The sequence below is a fragment of the Podarcis raffonei genome, chromosome 12 (assembly GCF_027172205.1).
Source record: "Podarcis raffonei isolate rPodRaf1 chromosome 12, rPodRaf1.pri, whole genome shotgun sequence".
Classification (NCBI taxonomy): domain Eukaryota; kingdom Metazoa; phylum Chordata; class Lepidosauria; order Squamata; family Lacertidae; genus Podarcis; species Podarcis raffonei.
The window spans coordinates 2,833,766-2,850,682 of NC_070613.1; the positions used below are offsets into that span (position 1 = coordinate 2,833,766).

The 16,917-nt window shown below is 43.7% G+C and overlaps 1 protein-coding gene across 1 annotated transcript in view; it reads left to right on the forward strand.

Moving 5' to 3' along the window:
* Nucleotides 1-380: 380 nt before the first annotated feature.
* SCAP (SREBF chaperone) overlaps nt 381-16,917 on the forward strand; it is a 67,064-nt gene continuing 50,527 nt past the window's right edge. The window contains exon 1 of the mRNA XM_053359309.1: nt 381-535. The gene's annotated coding sequence lies outside the window, so the exon portion shown is untranslated. The remainder of the gene's footprint in view (nt 536-16,917) is intronic.

The following is a 16,917-nucleotide window of genomic DNA, read 5'->3' on the forward strand; positions in this document are numbered from 1 at the left end:
GCCTGTTAGTGCAGACAACACTGAACTGGATAGACCAATGGGGGTGGCGAGGGAAAGCGTGTTCCTTCCCGGCGCATGCGCGTAGCGATCAAGGGTGACGCACATCCTCCGCGCCGGCCTAGGACGCGGACGTGAGGGAAAGGAAGGCGTGGCTTACCTGGGGGCGGGTTGAGCTGAAGAGAAAGAGGGGCGGGGCAGCGGCGCGTGCGCGTCGTGGTCAGAGTGACGCTCGGCGCCGTGACGTCATTTCTCATCCAGGGAGGGGGAAGGCAAGTCATATACATCGAGGGGTGGGCGTGGTTTAGCAGAGAGAAGGGGCGGAGCGCGAGCGCGCGCAGGTGCGTCGGAGCGGAGCGCGAGGGGCGGGCGCATGCGCGCTGGCGAGGCCTGAGGCGGGGAAAGAGGCGGAGCGGCGGCTGAGGCGGCAGCGCGCGAGAGGAGAGCGAGCGGAGCCGCCGGCGCCAGAGAGAGAGAGAGAGAGAGAGAGAGAGGAGGAAGCCGGTCCTCTTTAAGGTTCCGCTTCTCCGCCGCTCAGGTGAGGTGACGGCCTTCCTCTCGGTGGCGACGCCGCTGAGGGAAGGGGCGCGGGTTTGAGGGGCGCCAGTAGGCCGCGAGGGGGAGGGGGAGGGCGCGGCTGGAGGGGAGGGGGGAGGGGGAAAGGTGAAGCATGGACTAAGGTGAGCCCTGCGGCTGGATCAGGCCCGAGGGGTGCCCCACCCAACCCAGCTATCCTGTTCCTGCAGTGGCCGAGCGGGGGAAGCCCGCCACAGCGCTTTCCCACAGAATGGGAAGATGGGGTCCCGAGGGTCATCTAGTCCAACCCCCTTGCAAGGAAGGGATAGATACAGTACAGTATGCGCCCCCTCGCCCAGCTGGTCCGGAGTTTTGGGCTGGGTTGCCATCAGTATGCCGATGACACCCAACTCTTATCTGTTGTTTTTTTTTATAATATATTTATCAAAGTTTAAGGATTTATATAAAACAGAACAAACAGAACAGTAAACACAAAAACAATAACAATACATACAATCCAAAAAAGAAAAAACACACATACAAAACAGGTATAATTTCCTTCCCTTATATTCATAAAACTTACTTTCCCGACCTCCTCGTACCTCCCCTTTCTGTATTCCATTCTCTAATTAAGTCAATTCAGCAAATCCTTTCCCTAATTTCTATGTACTTTTTAACCTTTCTTTTCTTAATCACATAATCATTGCAGCTTTTAACTCCTTAATTTCTGAATCAACATCGTTCTAGCCTTCAATCCAACTCTTATCTGTTGATGGATGGCCATCCTGACTCGGCCCCAGACACACTGACCAGATGTCTGGAAGCTGTGGCTGGATGGTTACGTGGGAGCCGGTTGAAGTTAAATCCTTCGAAGACAGAGGTCCTCTGGCTGGGACGGAGCGATATGGGATTGAGGGGGCAACTCCCATCTCTTGCGGGGGCGCAATTAGTGCCAGCACCGTCCGTTAAGAGTTTGGGTGTAATCTTCGATACCTCCCTCTCTATGGAGGCGCAGATTACAGCTATAACAAAGGCGGCATTTTTTCATCTCCGCCAAGCTAAGCAGTTGGCTCCTTACCTCTCTCGCCCTGACCTAGCCACTGTGATCCATGCGACGGTCACCTCCAGACTGGATTATTGTAACTCGCTCTACGTGGGGCTGCCCTTGAGACTGACCCAGAAACTCCAGCGGGTGCAGAATGCCGCGGCGAGACTCCTTATGGGGTCTTTGCTGCGAGACCACATTCATCCGGTACTATACCAGCTGCACTGGCTCCCGGTGGAGTACAGGATCAGGTTTAAGGTGCTGGTTTTAACCTTTAAAGCCCTATACGGCCTAGGACCCTCGTACCTACGGGACCGCCTCTCCTGGTATGCCCCACAGAGAAACCTACGGTCTGCAAATAAAAACGTCCTGAAGGTCCCAGGCCTCAGAGAGGTTAGGCTGGCCTCAACTAGAGCCAGGGCCTTCTCGGCTGCGGCTCCAATCTGGTAGAACGCTCTGTCACAAGAGACTAGGGCCCTGTGGGACCTGACATCTTTCCGCAGGGCCTGCAAGACAGAGTTGTTCCACCAGGCCTTTGGTCAGGGCGCAGCCTGACGCCCTCCTCTGGCAACCTGCACAGAATTTTGCTTAATGGTTGCCATCAACTTGATTTTAATTAATTTTTATAATGAAATATTTTTAGAATGTTGGATTATTTGATTGTTTGATTATTTGATTGTTGTTAGCCGCCCTGAGCCCGGCTTCGGCTGGGGAGGGCGGGATATAAATAAAATTTATTATTATTATTATTACAGTGGTACCTCGGGTTAAGTACTTAATTCGTACTGGAGATCTGTTCTTAACCTGAAACTGTTCTTAACCTGAAACACCACTTTAGCTAATGGGGCCTCCCGCTGCCGCCGTGTGATTTCTGTTCTCATCCTGAAGCAAAGTTCTTAACCCGAGGTACTATTTCTGGGTTAGTGGAGTCTGTAACCTGAAGCATCTGTAACCTGAGGTACCACTGTAGCGGTAGGCGAATGGACCCTCCTATCTCAGACTCAAGCATCAAATTGCCAGACAAGCAAAGGTGCTGTTTAGCAGCAAACAAAGTACATAGGTAGATAGATAAACTTTATTCGCATTAGCCAACGGCCATAGCAACATAAAACAAGCAATATATACAATTAAAAAGACAACAGTGGGTAAAAAGGACAATAAAATGATCAAGATTATCGTTCAGATATTGTCCCTTAATCTCATTGCACCCTCGATAAACCTAACAAGGCAGGGATATGCAGGTGGCCTGTATCCGGATCGGAACTTGGGGTGTTGAACCGCCAAACTTTCTCCCCTGCACCGCTGCCTCCAGCTGTGGACGAAGAGCCTTTGGTAGCCCTCTCCTCCTCCATGAACCAACATTTAAAAAGTCATTCAGGTTGTTGGCTCTCTCCCCTTCCTGTGGAAGGGAGTTCCAGAGTTTAACTGTGCGCTGCAAGTCTTTTCTTTTATTTGGCCTTCCTCTTCCAACCTTCAGCTTCCTACAGGAGTGCTAAGGCTTCTTAAGAGTTGAGGGTAGTATATGGTCTGTCCGTTCAATAAAAATATTTACAACAACCCTGTTAGGTGGGTGACATTGCAGGGTGTTCCTGCTTCACTTCTCTCCCCACCAGTAAATATCACTAATAAATTGTTATACCCTTATGCGCCACCTACCAAGTGAGGTCCATTGCAATATATGGTAACAAAAGGTGATGTGGCACCTTGAAGATTAACGCATTTTATTGTGCCATAAGCTTTCTGATGAATCCACATAAGTGCATGCTTTAACAAAAGGTGTCAACCTTTTTAAGACAGTGCAAGACTTTTTGTTTTTAGTGCCACAGATTAAGCTAGCTAACCCTTCAATGTATGCTAACACAAATCCCTGTAGCTGAAAACTAGCGTGTCAGGGAGAAAGGCAGTGGTCTAACTTTCTCTCCATTAGGCAATGATTTATTTAGCTTGCTCTGTGCATGGGTGTGGAGGAGTATTTGAATATCAGGACTTACAGCCCAAACGTGAGAACAAGGCCTCAGGTCACTCAATATGGGGCGAAAACTAGTATAGTCTTCAGTGTGCTCTAGGGATGTAGGAAGGGACAGAGTAGAGCTGTCTGTACTTAATTTGAGGAAGCCCGGTTGGACCTTACTTCTCAACAATCATGCATAGGTTTGACATTGGGGGTAGGGATGAGAAATGTATAGAATGGAGGGAACTTTCTAGGTTGGAGGGGCAGAGTGAGCATGGAATGTCATGTTGCTTCTGGCTGGAGTAGAAAGAGGACTCAGCTTTACACACAAGCTTGCCAGGCTATTCTTTTTCAATGGATGATAATATTTTTTCTGTGTTTTTTTTTTTTTTTTGCTGCCCTTCCTCTTAATGGAGCCCAGAGAAGTGTGTAGCAGAGTAAAAAATACAATTGTTAACACCTAAAACATCTAAAAAGTACAAAACTAAAACAGTATAGCACAAGTGCAGTACTGTCAACACTGCTAGATTCACATCAGATTTATTTCCGCAAATCCTGAGAAAGCAGGCATGACATCTAAAAGTAAGCAATGGGTTTGAGTCTGGATTGTCTACTCACAGCAACACTTATTATAGCATTTTCAAGTGTTAATGCTTGCAGCAGACCTTTTAAAGTATGTTAGTATTATTATCTCCCATACTGTGGAGGGACTGAGGCTGAGGGGCAGTTGTTTGCCTAAAGCCACCAAGGGTGTTCATGGCAGAGGCAAGCTTTGAACCACAGACATCTTTATTCATAGCTCAGGTTGTTGCTCACTATGCTAAGACGCTTTTCCCTTCAAAGAGATGCTGTGTCTGTTAACAGTGAACAGCTTATTTCGTGATGCTAACAGGAAATGGCTTACTTCATGAAGCAAGTGGTTGCATTAGCAATGCCCTATACCACTACTCTTGAGTCATTACTTTCACCGTCACATTTTCCTAGTGTGTGTTCAAATACATTCCCTGCAACCCTGTGAGTCACTGAGGGAGAAACTTGGCTTTCAGGAGTATCGGTGTGATTAAGAAAAAAAGTGCACAGGTCTACATGATAGACTTCTTTGCAGTTGTGAAAGCAAATAAGTGGGAGTTTTGGTAATCCGTTACAGTGGTACCTTGGGTTACACACACTTCAGGTTACAGACTCCGCTAACCCAGAAATAGTACCTCGGGTTAAGAACTTTGCTTCAGGATGAGAACAGAAATCGCACAGCAGCGGCGCACCAGCAGCAGGAGGCCCCATTAGCTAAAGTGGTGCTTCAGGTTAAGAACGGACCTCCAGAATGAATTAAGTTCTTAACGCGAGGTACCACTGTATTATGTTTGCCTTTATGTGCCTTCTTATGTAGCCAGGTTTTAGCTGAGTCTAGTCTCTTAATGTGATGTCTAGGTGGTTGTTTTTAAATGTGTAACTTTTTTTTATGAATTGTTGGTCAGCAATCTAGGGATTTTCTTTTAAAGTGAGGCAGAATAGAAATCTTAAAATTATATATGTTATATTTAAAAGTAATGAAACAATGTAGTGTCTGTGTCGAGACCTAGTTGATGACTTAATTATATTATCCATTAAATAACATGCAAATGTTCCCTTTTGAAATAAACTTCACATCATGTTGTCTTGAGGGCAGATAGAGTAATAACATTTCTCCTTGTAAAAAATGGATCTGGGTTGATGCAATATGAAATCTTCCTGAGGAGAAAGAATGTAGGTCTCAGCTGGTTTGGTTTATGGACAGGAAGTAAGGTTTTAAAAAGGGTTTTTTTGGGTGGGGGTGTGTGTGCACCAGTGTTGTGTAGTATAAGATCATCCTGCTTTGCAGCTGGTAAGCAGGATTATCTGATCCTGCACAGTGCTCCTCCTTCACAAGTGGGAAGCTGATCACAAAGGAGCAGCAACCAGCACTTCACAGGATTGGATCCTCCTGCTTAACAGTCCTGATCCTGTGCAGTGCTGCAGGAAAGCCTCTTGCAAAGCATTACCCACGCTCTACAGGCTTGATGCTGTTTTACGGAGGCACTGGTCCCGCATGGCAGAGGTGTTGAACAGGGTGGAGAGCTATGGCACTGAGTCTACCTTCTCCCAGGAAGACAACCAGGTAGGGCTCAGTCTGGCTCTTCTTCCTGCCCAATGTCCCATCCCCTGACAGCCAGGGATTGCTCTGGGCCTATCCAACCTGTCTCATAGCAATCCTTGACTGTGTGGTGGGCTCATCCTTGACCCTCTGAATATTCCTGATTTGGCTCAGCGCAGAGCCCTATTACTCACCATGGCAAAACACCAATAATATACTATAGTCATGAAGCAGTGGTGACAGTTGTTTTGTGGAACATGAAAGGGAAAACCATGTTGCTTCGGTACATGGCAAATCAGTAAAAGTGTGGAAGGGGACCGTGCTATGTGTACATGTCTAGTGTCAGTTCTGTAGCTTGCACAGTATGTTGCATGCAGGCGATCCTGATTGTGGTATGCATTGCAAGCTGGTTTTGAACTGGGCAGTTGTGGAAAAGCCAGTGACATTCTCACAATTGCTGCAGTGGCCTTTCCCACAGAAAGTGCTGTTGGCCATATCTGTGATTGCTTTGTTTGCATACTACAGACGTGTAGCACTAAGGACTCCCATAGGAAATAATGTATTGCATGAAGCAGGTAGGGAAATGGAAAGAGAGAAATTCTTCGGGAGTTCACAAAAGGAAATTCCTCTTGTTTTCTACCATAATTTCTTTTGTTATTTCAGACAGAAAACTCCATTATCCTCAAGGCTCTTATCTAGTGGAATTTACAACTGTTTTTTGTTTTTGTTTTTTTAAAACCAAGCATAATATGGATTGTTAATCACTAACCTACACTTCCATTGCTGCTATTCAGGGTGGCAGTTCACCAGGGATCACCAGCCTTCTTGGTCCTGAGGGCACATTTGCAAGCCAATTAAACTGTTCTGGGCACCACAACCAAGCGCACACACACTGCAACCTGTTATATTGGTTGCATAGGAATGCTTCTCTCAAGGTGTTGTGGGGCTGGAACCCTGTGGGCTTTAAAATGGGGTACACAGATGCCACGCTGGCAACCTTTGCAGTGCATATTAAATGTGTGTTCTGACCTGCATTTAAATATTTATGATCTTTCTATTCTACTCTCCTTAAAGGACAGTACTATGTGTGGGGTGTTTTTTTTTTTTTTTGAAAAATAGTGATTAGCCATAATTTCGTATGGAAGAGACATGGTGCCGGGCTGGGAAAATGTGGGATAAAAATCAAACCCTTGCTGTGACTCTGCACGATGTCTCAGTCTCTGAGAAATCAATATTTTGGTATGGCAGCACCTACCTGTGCTTTAGAACTGCCTATTAACAGGCAGGCACCCTTGCTAAACTGTTTTAGATCCTTGCTAAAACATATTTATTCCAGTAAGTCTACCCATACATATAACATACGCATGTATATTTGGTTTTAAAATGTTGCTGATTTTATATGTGTATTATTGATTATTATTTCTTGTGCACTGCCCTGTGTATATATATTTGTACATTTTTTGAGGTGGTGGGCCTTTCTTTAGCCAGGGTGGTCCTGGCGATGTAGGGTACTTCTTTATTTATTAAAAAAATTATATACCACTTGATTGCAGAAGAAACCGCAAAGCGGTTTACAAGAAAAAAATTTATGAGTATAATTTTACAACCATACTTTAAAATGTACAGAAAATTAAAACCACAATAGAATAAGCTATAACAATTTAAAACTCATTCGAACTTTCTAATCTGGGAAGGGTTATCTAAATAAGAATGTTCATCAGGCACCGAAAAGAATACAGGGAAGGAATGTATGCACAGCTAAGCATTTGGGCTATTTATTGGATACATTGTTAACTTCATTCAGAGTTCATTATAAGATTGAAAATTTTACTAGATGCTAGGTTTCTCTCAACACCTTACATAGTGAGTCTTTTATTATTGTTGTTATAGATTTATATATACCCTTCCTTTTTCCCTGACGAGGCTCAAGATAAAAACAAGAACCGCTAAAAAAAATAATGTTTCTCCTCTGAGGATTTGTGAGTAAAATCCTGTGTATGAAGTCATTGGGTTGGGTCCAGAGATCAGTGAGTGGGAAGGAAAAAATGCTAATCCAGGACTTGAAAAGTAAGATATTTAAAAGTTTGAGAGCTCTTCCATATGCATAGAGTTTGCATCAGGTGTTGAGCAAGCACAAGGTCTTTGCGTTCAATCTCATTCATTCTTGCCACAATTCTGTAGCTTTTCCCTGAGCGGAGGACATCTTCTACCTGTGGAGTGACATCTTTAGGTTTGAAGCACCTATTCAGCTGTCCCAGGAAACAAGTCTTGATGTACAAACTCTTTAACATTTCAGAAATGACTGAAATCACCTAAGCTAAATTAATGACAAATGCTGTTCAGGTGTATTGGGAACTCTGGAATGCAGCAGAAGTGGTTTGTGAAGTGATGCAGAGATGTTTTTAGTCAATTAGTTATATACTTTATTGGTTAAACCTGCATTTCTCTTGTTCACCCAATGGTGCTCAAGAATCAGATGGCAGTTTGTTTCAAATGGTTTGGCTCTTCATAAGGGGAATTTTGTAAACAACAAAAGTGAATTTGATGGGAATACAAACTATTCTCTTGATTTGTCCTCTTGTTAAAGAGAACTTGTATTATATACAAAATTTCCCTTAAGAAGGACCAGTCGACTCAGAACACACTGGATTCGTTTCTTGATGAATGAAATTTCTCTACATTTCTTTACAAAATATTTCCTTCGATTTATGCTTCTTTTGGGACCTTCCCTCTTGATGGGGGTCTGTATTTCTGCTCACCACCTTTGTCAAGTCAAGGGTGATGACAGGATCCTTAACCTTCTCTGTCTTGGAGCTGGGATGGTGGGTGTTTCGTTCACTGGTGTGACTGTTTTTTTAATCATGGACAGGCAAGTCACGACATAGCTATAAGAAGTTACTTGCAGATAAGTTAAAAAAAATCTTGCGTGAATTTGTGTCCCTGCCATGCTTAACTAAAATATTGAGTTGTCAGTAAAATGACATCTCCATCTGCCTCGCTGCTGAACTCTGTTTGATTAGGCCAAAGCTATAGGAAATACGTTCACAACTGAGTGTGCTGTGATGCCATCTCTGACAATTAGCCTGTTGTGTTGCTTTCACAGATTTCTGCCTCTAACAAAAGCACAGCTAAAAGGCAGCAAGATTAATTTATGTGTCGTTCCATGCCGTATTCACAATAGGAAGCGCTGTGGTTGAGTAAGAACATTCATGTTATGCATCTTAAGGCTTGAGGGATGGAAGGAAGTGGTCTTTTTCATCTAAGAATCATAGAGTTGGAAGGGGTCCTGTATCTGATCACTCACTTGCTTTTCTTTTTTTTCCTGCCACCTGATCACTTTCCTTATTTTCTTTTTCCTCCCCACTACTTTATCTCCCCATCATTTCTGCCCTCCCTGATCCCTGACCTCACTACTACTAATCTTTTCTTCATCTCATGAACATCCTCTCTGTCTCTTGCTTCAACTTGCCTTTGCTTGGCCCAGCCCTTGAGTTCTTGTTCTTCGCTCACTCTCAGGTCCTTGCTTGTCATCTCTGGAATTTAACTCTCATTTCATATTTTGCATAGTACTAATTTGCACAGATTCCAAAAACTTCAATATTCTAATACCCCTGTTGTATGTAGGTCCCTAGTTCTGAGCATTTTCTCAACAAAAGGCCAGTTCTTGCACCATTTAATTTTAATTGGGATCAAATACCATAAGGTTAACACTTAAAACCCCTTTTCTTTATATTTACACAAAGTGAAATGGTTCTATTTTCAGCTAGCATCCATGCATTGTTATTAATGAACTTATAAAATGGAAATAAAACACCACATTGTTCTGCAGTTTCTGTTCTAGCATCTTCCCTCCCCGCAAAAGTCTCATACATTATGTTATCTTGCTGTGGAATAATATCTGTTATAATTGCAATACCAGTCCACTGAGGCTTCTCAAAACAAGCATTTGGATGAGGTTACTGGCCTAGTAATTTGTAACCATAATGTTCCTTATGCCTTCTAACTATGATAGAGAGGTCTTTGGTAGTAATAGCAGTAGCCTTTCCAGTTGCAGCAACTGAAAATTTTAAATGCTCAGTTCAGTCAGCAGCCAAACTATGATTCAGGAAGCTTAACAGTGGTTGATGTGAATCTGAATTGACACGCCATGGTTTGCAATTCGCCAGCAAATGGAAACTGGAAAGTACATTGTGCTGTTCACTGTTAAACTGTGTTCTAAGACATCCTCTTGGTTTGTGCAGAGTAACTAGTCCTTGTCTTTTGCTTGGCCCTCATCTGCACCCCAGAAAACCCCAGAAGCCTTCATGGTGTGATGAAGTTCTGTGGTAGATGTTGAGGGAGTTAAAATGTTAACAGGGAAAGGAATTCTTGATGTAGCTCAAAACTATTGCTTTTAAAGACATCTACCATTTTGCATTTTTCAGTTCATACAGGTATCAACCATCAGTTCATGAAAGGATGAGAGATATTTTTAAACAAGTCAGAATTATAGACACTGTCCTTTTACAGTTTCCTAATTTGGAGTGTGGTAGTGCTTTGGGAATATTTGCAATTGTTGTTCAGCAAACACCTTTGGCACATGTTCTGTGAAACAGTGCTAGAGAAACCATGACTTGTGAGAACGGCTCTGCAAGATCCGTTTTGGTGCTGAATGGTAGTTCTGACTCACATATTAAAACACAGCCTCAAACTTGCAGTAGAACAAAATGTATTGAAATAATAATAGAAATTTAATGAGAACGCATTATAATCCATGGATTTGCCTTAAGTCTTTTAATTGTTGGGAAACTATTTCCACCTACTATGGAATTGTAGTACTGATTGGATAAAATGCTTAAACTGTGCTGATTCAAAATTTTATTGTTGCAGTACTGCAATTCTTTTGGGAAGGAGCCTTTCTCTTCCATTAGAGAGATGATTCTGAAACCTTTTTCTTCTCTCCACCACACATTTTATCTTCTAGAACTGAAGTTGTAATTTGAGGTGTTAGTTACATCATCTTTGTAGGTGAACTCCCTAGCTACTTCTGCTGCTGCTATATGAATAAACAAAGAGAGGTTCATGAGTAGTTCAGTTATTGAGAACTTTACATTTGCAGTGTTCGTTTTGTTTAATGTTATGGCCAAGATTGTATTGCTGTTGGTTCACTGCTGTTTTTCAAAGCCCACAGCAGCTCCATCACTGCCTTGTGCAGTGGGGTTTGGTATTAAATCTTACTTGGTTAATGATGGAAGAATGCAAGGTAGCTCTGAACCTGCCAACAAAACCTGCATTAAAAAGGATAGTGCAGATGACCTTCAGTGTTACTGCTTCTTTTCTCCCAATCAGCAATAACAGGTTAGAATTTACTTTCCCGTGTGTGTTCCTGCTTTATTACAAGGGAGCAAGTGAGAGCTGCACTACCTTTTTCTTTCTGTGGACCTTGCTTCATTTCATAGAACCATAGAGTCATCTAGTCCAACCCCCTGTAATGCGGGAATCTCAACTAAAGCATCCAACCTCTGCTTAAAAGCCTCCTGTGAAGAAGAGTTTATTGCTGGATTTTTTATTTAGTTCAATATTTCCTTCCTCTCCCCTCTGTCATCTTCTGTCCTTAGTATTCTAATCTAAGGGTGTCACTAGATAGAACAGATGCTTGAGAGTCCCATGGACTGCAAGAAGATCAAACCTCTCCATTCTGAAGGAAACCAGCCCTGAGTGCTCACTGGAAGGACAGATCCTGAAGCTGAGGCTCCACTACTTTGGCCACCTCAGGAGAAGAGAAGACTCCCTGGAAAAGACCCCGATGCTGGGAAAGATGGAGGGCACAAGGAGAAGGGGACGCCAGAGGACGAGATGGTGGGACAGTGTTCTCGAAGAGACCAGCATGAGTTTGACCAAACTGCGGGAGGCAGTGGAAGACAGGAGGGCCTGGCGTGCTCTGGCCCAGGGGGTCACGAAGAGGCGGACACAACTAAACAAAGATAGAACAGAACACATACTACAGAGAACAAGCCACAGTGCTGAGAGGTCTTGAAGTTCAAATTCTTGAACTGGTCAGCCAGGATTTGCAAAGATCGTTCGGCTTCCAGTGACAAGTGCTTCAGTTATGACCAAAGGAAGGGCTCTGTTCTTACTTTGCTTTTGTGTGCACCTATATACTGCAAGGGCACAGTTCTTCCCATGAGAACGAAAAAGGAGAACAGTGGTGTATTGGTCTTACTGAGTTCACTCTGTTACCATACTCACAAAGTGGGGTCATTGTTCAGTTCACAGTCTTGGTTTTCAAAACCGAACCTTTTCTCTAGGAAACTGACTTGCGCAGCAATTTTCAAGTGGAGCTAACCTAAAGCTGAGAACCCCAACGATTGCTGAAGGAATTAGGGCAGCTAAGACTTTCTAGTTCTTAAGTCATCTTTTTATTGTTAGTATGGAGACATCTTTTGCGTCTGAAGAGGGGCGGTTGTGACAGGTGTTGCTTCATGGATTTATTTTGGTAAGCCATAGGGGTAAGTGAGCAGCAGTGAACTTTATATGGTGACTGTTTCAATGATATGGAGATTAACTGCTCCAAGTTAATCCCAAAGATTAATCCCAAGGAGTGAGAATGAGGTGATGATGTAAGTAAGGTGAGAAGTGTTTGTGCGGGAGGTTTTGATTCTGATGATCAGAGAGCCCATGAGTACAGAATGCATGCCTGGAGTATGTAGGAGATTGCTGGTGTCTGCTTAAATGATGTAGTGAAAATCCTGTTTCAAAGTACAACTCTTTTTCCTTTCCATGCTATGACGATCTTGGAGATGGTTATTTAAGGGTTATCTGTGACAACTCTCCTGCAAGAAAAGTTACAAAGTTTGTGGCCATTTAGTTTTGGGAAAAGCGGAATAAGGGAGGACATGATAAGAGGTGCATAAAATTATATAGTGTTGAGAAAGTAGATAGAGACATTTCACACCCACCTTCCCACCCCCCACACCATAATACTGTACTAGACTCTGGGACCACCCCAGTGAAACTGAAAGGAGAAGGAGTGTCAGGATAGACAAAAAGTATTTCTTTGCACAGTGCATAGGAATTTGTTACCCCAAGATGCCCCTGACTTGTATGGTTTGAAAGGGATTTAGACAAATTCAGAATGAAAGGGTAAGGTTATCAGGAATTATATGCTACCCTCTTTACCCTTTGCCTAGTAACCTGTGTATATAGAAACAAGTGTTTAATTTTGTGTGAAATTTCACATGATATTGACAAACATCAGGGGTCTCTCTTCCTGCCTGTTATATGATGCAGACATTGTGAAATTGTATTGCCAGAGAGAGTAGCCTGGAGTCTCATTTCTCTCTTCCTTGTTTTTCTCCTTTAACTCTCCTCAGATCGCTTTTGATAACTTCAAGCCAAATACTTCTCCATTCTCGTATTTCACTTGATTGCAATTTAAAGGAATAAACCAGTTGCTTTCTTGTTTTGCCCTTTTCCCAAGTGAGTGAAGCAAATTACAACTTTGCAGCTTCAATGCTACAATTTTGTTTTCAAACATTGAGATGAAATATTCAGATAAGCACCAGCAAAGTGCTGAACTCATCTAGAGCTACTGTCTCTAGCAACATAACGAAAAGCTAAAGTTCTCGGGAGGAAGGGTGGGATCTAAATTTAATAAAATTCAGGAACGCTGTGGATTGCCTTCAGCAATTTTTGTTGACGGTAGACTTCTCAGTATTGAAATTGGATGACTTAATTGTAACAGACGTGCCATTGCTCCACTCTGCGAGTGGAGGCCACTGTGGGTGATGCCAAGGTCTACCCTCTGCAGGCTGCCGCAAACCCTTCTTCCTCCTTGCTCTGGCCACTCTAGCAGGAAGAAGCGGGGAACCCCATGGCACTGAAGCAAGCAGGGAGAGAGAGGGCATGGTGGGCGGAATCCAGGTCTTGGCATAAGGGTATCACTGCAAGGAAGAGGAAGAACAATGACAGGGCGGCTGGGGGGGGGCTCTCCATTGCCCAGGCACCCAGGGATGGCGGGGGCAGCCCGGCTGCCAGCCTATGGATGGGAGACGTGAGTAAGGGAAGGGTGAATGGGCTGCGGTAGAGGAATTGCCAAGCAAGAACATTTGCCAAGTGAGATCATGTGCAGTTGATATTTGAACTTGGGTATCCTCTTTATCCATCTCCCTTATTAGACCATATTTGTTTACCTGAGCGTGGTAGCAAGGTATATAAGTCACAAAAGATAGTAGCTGCACATTTTGCACTAGTCTTTTAAGAGTTCAGTAAGTAGCCTGCGTTTTCACATTAGCCGTGATGAAGAAGCCTCTTCTCTGCATTCAGCAAGGAAGCACAGGCAAGTAAAAAACAATTACTTTCTGTCAAGCCGACTGGTGGAGGAAAGACAGAGTGATTTGTCCCCACTCTGCCAGCTCCATGCAAGTTGCGGTGGAAGAGACTTTCTTCCTTTAACTAGCACAAAAGCGAAGTGAGCTTTCAGAGGACAGTTGGAATGATCTTTCCCTTCCCCATCTCAATCCCCTGCACGGAATTCCTGGTTGCCTATGGCCACCAGGTGAGTTGTTGAATTCAAGGCTGAGGTAACTTACTTCATGTGGAATCACCAGTGCTTTACTTTTAAGGATTATTATGGGGTAACAGGCACGTGGCTAGCAAGCAAGAAAGTTAAATGTGAATGGGCAACAAAATGGAAAATGCGGTTTAGTGTAAATAAGGGGCTAGTCAGCCATAATGCTAAACCATGGTTTAGTGTTACAAGCTTCTGGTTGGCGCACACCCTTCTTCAACTTTCTTACTCTTAACAAGTAGAAACAATAAAGCCATAGTTTTTCAGATGACCTCTAACCATGTGGAAATTTGGTGCCAGACCACAAGCATGACATCTTCAACTGTAGTTAGGATAGGTTGGGGGTATTCTATTTTCACCTGCCATTTCCCTATTGCTACACTAATAGAGTGGTTCATATCCTAACTATATAGTGCTTTAATAATAATAGTAATAATAAATACCCACCTCAGGTCCCTTGAGGCATCCAAAGGCCAAATTTAATAGACTTCCAAAGGGCAGGAGCCAAGGGTGCAGCCAATGAGAACAACTATTTTTATTACCTTGCTTTGTTTATGTATGATGTGTGAAAGCCACTTATTGACTAGCTGCTCTTCACTGGCCATTTAGCTTGCAGGGAGCTATTGGCTGCATTTTAGCTGTGATCTGAAGCTTCCTTACTTGGGAGAAGACCTACTGAGCTCAAAGGGACTTCTTATTCATTGTGCGTAAGAGTGGGGCATTGTTTAGTATCCTGGCCTGGGTGGTGTTCTGCCCCTTTATTCTGAGGGTGAAGTGTGCAGAAGGCAGATCTGCATGGCTTTCTCTAGATATGACAAGGTTCTCAAATGCCCACTCATTTTTCAGTAGGGACAGTTAAAAGGCTCCCGTCTTCCCAAATCAGTCTGCTGAAATGAAGAAAGCATGGGGGAAGTGCTGTGAGCTCAGTTCTGGGATTGAAAACAAATTCCTGGGCTGAGGATGTGCTTAGAAGCATCCTGTGAATTGTCTAACTTTGGTTGGTGGACCTTGGGATTCCAGTGGATCTCACAAGCCTGAATTTCACCCAGCTGTATTCTCAGGCCTCCTGTATTATATAGCCTGTTCTCTTCTCCCAGGCTTTTAATCCCATCTGTCTTTACAGTCAGTCAGTATTTTTCACAGAAAACGTAACACATTTGCTTAGGAATTTCAGGTTTGCTTGGTGGTATTGGAGTAATGTTACGAGATACGCACTGGTCTCCATAGCTTGTTGGTTGGCATCTTGTCTTGGGAGACAATGGAGGAGTGTGCCTTTGGCGGTGAAGTCAGAGATACATCAGAGATACACAGCACCTGCTGTAGCTGTAGAGACTGATATGGGAGAGACATGTTTAGTTGCAGGTGGGGCAGAGGAAGGTGTCAGGTTGTGCTGACGCAGGCGTACCATGGCGTTTCTGCGCTCCTCCCAGCCGTCATTCCTCCTCTGGTCACTGCTATGGATACAGGACCTGACTGATCTCCAAAGACATTGGATTCTTATCTCATTATACATGACAAAGCCATTTTTCACCTTCTCACCCCTTGCTTTTTCCTGTAAGACCTATTGCAGTTGTTAAGAGTCGTCAACAGGCTCATCACAGCTATCTGCCAATCACCCATTCCCACCACCCTTCTGAGGAATACCCCTCCCCACCTTCTCACTATATAGAAGGATCTGGCAACTTCTGTTTCAGTGTATCTGAAGAAGTGTGCATGCACACGAAAGCTCATACCAAGAACTAACTTAGTTGGTCTTTAAGGTGCTACTGGAAGGAAAAAAATTTTTTGTTTTATCTCCAGGCACTGTGGTTGTCTGAAAGGGATTTCTACATGGCACAGTTGATGTTGCCAGCCTTCATGTAACGTTTGATGACCCCTTTGTAACACAGAGTTGGTCTGCCGGTGGGCCTGGTGCCTGAAGCCAGCTCCCGATAGAACACGTCTTCGAGGATCCTGCCATTTCCCATTCTGTGGACACCAGCAAGATGACATAGATGTCACTAAGACAGGAATGCGAACATGCTGGAAATGTGGACTTGGGAGAGCACATCTCTATTTGAGACGCTGTCCTGCCACGTGAAGCCTCAAATCTGTCTAACACAGCGCATGTGGAAGGCTTTGATCCTGGCAGGTTGCCCATAAAGCAGTGAGCTCAACACACAATCATGTTAGACCTTCATCTTGGTATTGATCGTTATCATCGCATTCACCCTTTTGGAGACACAAGCTCTCAGTTTCATCTTGGGAGTAGCAATTGCTGTTTGATAACAGAGGGGGAACAAGTAGTACTCTTGATGAGATCTATAATCAAGGCTGTTTCAGCACTAAGCACCAAATCACACTATTGGTTGTTGCATCATTGGCTGGTTTGGTTTCAGTTCTTCTGCTGGGTAATCCTTTGATAAGCTGTTAAGACGCTGAGCCTTTTAAGACCCAGGTAAAAGGCCACACATGTAATATCCTTGACAATACCTCGTCTAAATGTGGCCTAGTAGAAACTGGAAAAATCAACACCTTCATTACCCATGTCCCGAAAACCTCAAATTTACCTTTTGATCCCTGACCTTGTCCAGGTTTATTCTAAAAATAATAATAATTCTAAAATAAAAGCTGCTTTCTGCTGACAAGGTCAGACCGTTGGCATGCCCAGCCCAGGATCATTGGCTCTGAGTGGGAGCATCTCTGTGGGGTCCCAGGCAGAGGAATATGTTTCCCAGAATACTTTAAACTTGAGTTTCTGGGAATCAAGG